This window comes from Impatiens glandulifera, chromosome 1 (assembly GCF_907164915.1).
Source record: "Impatiens glandulifera chromosome 1, dImpGla2.1, whole genome shotgun sequence".
NCBI lineage: Eukaryota > Viridiplantae > Streptophyta > Magnoliopsida > Ericales > Balsaminaceae > Impatiens > Impatiens glandulifera.
Genome location: NC_061862.1, coordinates 91135551 through 91140730, shown reverse-complemented (window position 1 = coordinate 91140730; position 5180 = coordinate 91135551). Strand labels below are relative to the sequence as shown.

The window sequence follows — 5180 nt, the reverse complement described above, 5'->3', positions numbered from 1 at the left end:
ATCTGCTTGATTTGCACATTATATCAGAGCCAGATCGTTGTAAGAAAAAACCTAATCTGATTATCATGATTCAAGGAGGACCGTCAGGTTTGTCTGATCCTATGATACACTATCTAGTAATAAATTTAGCCCTAGTCAAACTCTAGTGCGAATCTCGACTCTGATCGCTCAATCGATGACGATCGAGAGTAAAATACCAATAACATGTATCATTCCTGTTAAGAGAAAATACAACAACGATCCGTTAGTTATTCATGCAGCGGATCATCTAGTGCTGAATATCACTTATGCAGTTTTTACTAGAAGAGACACATAGTTTGGCTGGAGTTTGAACGTTCGCCTAGCACTTCAGGCGAAGATTAAAAACAGTTTCATTGATGAATCATATTCTCAGACAAAAGAATGTGATGACCATGACCAATGGAGTATTGTTGATGCTCTAGTTAGTGCTTGGATAATGAACACGATAGAGCCAAAGATTGGGAGAATGTTTCAGTAAAAGAAAACTAGTCGCGATTTGTGGTTAAAGGTTCAATCTCGATATGAAGGTAACAACGGACCAAGAAAGTATGAATTACAAAGAGATATTAGTTTTGTTCAACAAGGAAATTTAGATCTAGAAGAATATTATTCAAAGGTCAGGTTGCTTTAGGAAGAAATGTTAGGGCTGAAACCACTTCGAAGATACATCTGTAAGGGAGTTCGAATCGACTATGATGAATGTTCTCATGAGGCCGAGATGCTTCAGGACGATGAAGACTGAAACTGTTGCAATTCTTGATGGGCCTCAATGAGAGGTATGTGTATCTAAAGGATCAAATACTCATGTAGGATCCATGTCCAAATGTGTACAAATCATTCACCATGTTATAAAATGTTGAAAAGAAATCTAGACAGAAAAGAACATATCAAGAAGTAACAATGGTTATCAAAGAAGATTTTACAAATAAGGGAAGTCAAAATGTTGACAAGAATAAATATGTTTATTGTTCACATTGTGGAGGAAAGGGACATATTAAGGAAGAATGTTTTAAGTTGATAGGATATCCGAATTGGTGGAAACAACCAAGGGATAATCATGGAAAGAAGAAGAATGTATATCAGAATAGGAATGCACATGCTGCAGCTAATCTTTAAGATGTTCTTGATATGATAATGGAAAAGTTCAAGATGTATAAGTAGTTTCTGAAGAATATGAGGGACATTAAGACTAAAGGAGGTGGCTCTACTTCCTCTGCATGTAAGTATTCTTTATCAAATCTATTTGATTATAATTTTAGCATGAATGAACAAATTAGTATGACATATAGATGGCTTATTGATTCAGGAGCCTAATGTCATCTTTGCAATAACAAAAATATGTTTATTAATTTGAAGAAGTTTAGAAACACCTAAGTTTATGTACTTAGCTGATGGAACTTGAAGGAATATAACTGATATAGGAACCGTTGAAGTATCTAATGGATTGAAATTTAAAGATGTAGTGTATGCATCTTGTTTTAAATATTCTTTAATTACAGTCTCTAAATTAGTCAAACAAAACAAAATGAAACGCGTATTCTCAAAATCTATGTGTTATTTGCAGGACTTTAAGAAAATGTTCAAGGTGATTCTAGGAAAAAGGATTAGAAATTTGCATTTCACTGAGAATAGTTTGTTTTCTTGTAATGATAATAATTATGTTGGTAAAATTTCTTCTAATAATGTTGTTGATTCTATTTTGATTCATAAACGATTAAGACACCCTTCTTATGGTGTTATCAAACTTGCATTTCCAGATTGTTTGAATGAAAATTTCAATGCAATACTTGTCCACTTGCAAAAATACAAAGATTGTCATTTACAAGAAGTGAATCTAAAACACAAACAATTTTTGAACTTATTAAAGTTGATTTATGGGGACCACATCGAGAAGAGTTTATTTTGAACACACCTTAAATGCTTATAATTGTTGATGACTTTTCTAGGTGTACATGGATCTTTCTAATCTCTAATAAAGTGTTTGTGTTTGATAAACTTCACATAACATTTGATCTAGGTTGCAGGATCTTTAATGATAGATTCTAATTTAGAACCTAAATTTTGACTTTTTTCGTTATTGAAAGCAACTTATATTATTAACAAAATTCCTACAAGCATTTTAAATGGAAAAAATACCGATTAAGATTTTAAGTGGAAAGAAACCAGATTATGATTCTTTTAGAGTGTTTGGTTGTCTATGCTATGCTGCAAATGTTTTTTTAAACAAGTCAAAATTCTCAAATAGAGCTAATAAATGTGTTTTCATTGGTTATCATTTAAATAAAAAATATTATACAGTTTATGACATTGATGAAAGTAATGTTTATGTTCCTAGAGATGTTATATTTCATGAATTTTTTTTTTCTTATTCAAAAAAGGTTGAGTATGATGAAAATGTTGTAAAAGGGGGTAAATTACATGATGTACCATGTTTCTTTGATGAAGAATCATATTTTACAAATCATGATACTTTAGATTTAGATCATCATCACCTTAAATTTGATGAACATTATATTTCAGAGTGTGATTTACAACATAATCCTATTAATCTGGAATCTAATGTTCAAATACAAAATTTTGAACATGATTTACAGCATAATCCTGTTAATCTAGAATCTAATGATCAATCTAAAAATTTTGAATATGAAAGTGTACCTTTAAATGCTCAAAAAGATAAAAATGATGATACTTCTAGAAGAAGTTCTAGATGCACACTAATCCACCTGTTTGGATGAAAAATTATGTAGCAAATCAAGTTGAAACTAATGTTAAACAAAAAAGGAATTTTTTACCACTTTCTTATCCGTTTGTTTCAACTTGCAAAGATATTGAGTATACTGATTTTTTTGGAATTATTGACCAATTCTCTAAACCAACAACTTATAAACAAGTTGTTTTAAACACAGAATGGGTAAAAGTTATGAATGAAGAGTTAATTGCTCTATATAAAAAGGTCATTGGATGTAGATGGATCTATAAAACAAAGTTAAATGCTGATGAAAGTGTTAATAAATATAAAGTCAGATTGGTTGCAAAGGGTTATAATCAAAAGGATGGAATTGATTTTCATCAAGTCTATGCATCAGTGGCTAAGAATGTGACTATAAGATTATTGTTTACTTTAACAGTAGCAAAAAGATGGCATTTACATCAAATTATGTAAATAATGTTTTTTTACATGGCAATCTTGAAGAAGATTTATATATGAAGATACCAGAAGGTTTTAAATCTTGTTTTCCAAAATAAGTATGCAAACTAAACAAGAGTTTGTATGGTTTAAAACAATTATCAAGGTAATGAAATTTATAGATTTCAATTATTCTCAATGACATTGGTTTTGTAAAATTAAAAAATGATCATTGTCTTTTTATTAAAACAGATGAGAATGATATTGTCTGTTTATTAATGTATGTTGATAATATTATTTTAGTAGGAAATTCATTACAACAAATTGAGGTTACAAAAGGGATCATACATGATCAATTTCAGATCAAAGATTTAGGTAAGGTTAAATTTTTTTTAGGTCTTGAAATTATACATAATGATAATGGTATTTATTTAAAGCAAATGAAATATATCTTGGATTTAGTTTCTGATCTTGGTTTGATTGGAGCTAAACCAACTCTTACACCCATGAATAAAAGTGTAAAATTTTGAAATGATCCTAAGGGTGACGTTCTTGTTGATTCTGAAAAGTATAGACGTCTAGTAGGCAGATTATTGTATTTGAATTTTACAAGATCTGATATTGCTTATTCTGTTCAGCAACTCAGACAATACATTAATAAGCCTTATCAGTCTCATTTTGATGCTACAATTTAGGTTGTTAAATATCTGAAAGAAACACCATTTCTAAGAATATTTTATTCATCTAATAATGATCTTACAGTTACAATGTTTTCAGATAGTGATTGGGCATCATTCTATGATACTCAAAAATCATTTACAGGGTATTGCATTTATATTGGAAATGCATTAGTTTCTTGGAAAACAAAAATGCAACAAACTATTTCTAGATCTTAAGAAGAAACTGAATATAGAAGTATGTTAATGACTGTATGTGAATTACAAAGGATTCATTATTTGCTTAATAATTTTCAAATTCAGGTTTCATTACCCATTGTCCTTCATTGCGACAATAAAGAGGTAATGTATATTTCTCAAAATTCAGTGTTTCGTGAACACACAAAATACATTGATCTCGATTGCCAGGTGGTAAGAAACAAATATAAAAAAGGATTTATTTCATTAACATATATTTCTTATGTTTTACAGAATGCAGATATATTTATTAAGGGGATAAATGATAAATTTAGGACTCAAGTTGAACAATTTTCTCAAATTTAGGTCTCTCTTAATTTGTTGTCATTTAAAAAACTCTCGTTGCAATATTTTCTTATATTTAGTACTCCCATTAACGCCGTTAATATTTGTAGTTAAATTTTATTAAATTTATTTTTTAATATATTTTCATTTACATATCATCCACCGATTCACATAAATTTTTTTATTCCTTTCTTCCACAATTTTCTTTTCAGAAATGGTTGATGAAGCTGAAGATCCCCGTCAGCGTCCACGGGTTACAAACTACGAAAACAACTGTTCATTTTCGTTGTCGATCTCTCTATCGACTTATTGGAAACATTAATCCGCAAGAGATTCGTTTATAGTCTTATCCTCGTTCGAAATAATCCCCTATCAACCACTCTGGCGGATAAGAGGCCGAAAGTAGAAAAGAAAATCTCAAAGGAATCAAACTAGAGTCGAGAAGAAGAAGAAAAATTAAATAAGAGTATCGATATAAGATCTATATTTTCAAGGTACTGAAGCAAGTTTATCCGGATGTTGGAAACTCTAGAAAACCGACAATGATAATGAAGAGTTTTATCGACGATATCTTCGAGAAACTCACGCAAGAATCATCTCGCCTTTCTCGATGCAACAAGAAACCTACCATCACTTTCGTGAAATCCACACCACCGTGAGACTTGTTCTTTCAGGTGAACTTGCGAAGCATGCTGTATCGACTTAAAGGCACTAAGGCGGTTACTAAATTTACTAGCACTTAGTTCTGCTTTCATGTTTTAGGTTTTGGAATGAATTGGATTCTGTAATCAAATTGATTTGTTAGATAATTCTCATTTTGGATATATCATTCT

At 30.4% G+C, this 5180-nt stretch overlaps 1 pseudogene; it reads left to right on the top strand.

Moving 5' to 3' along the window:
- Positions 1-4561: 4561 nt before the first annotated feature.
- On the top strand, positions 4562-5090 carry LOC124936025 (annotated as a pseudogene).
- The last annotated feature ends 90 nt before the right edge of the window (positions 5091-5180 follow it).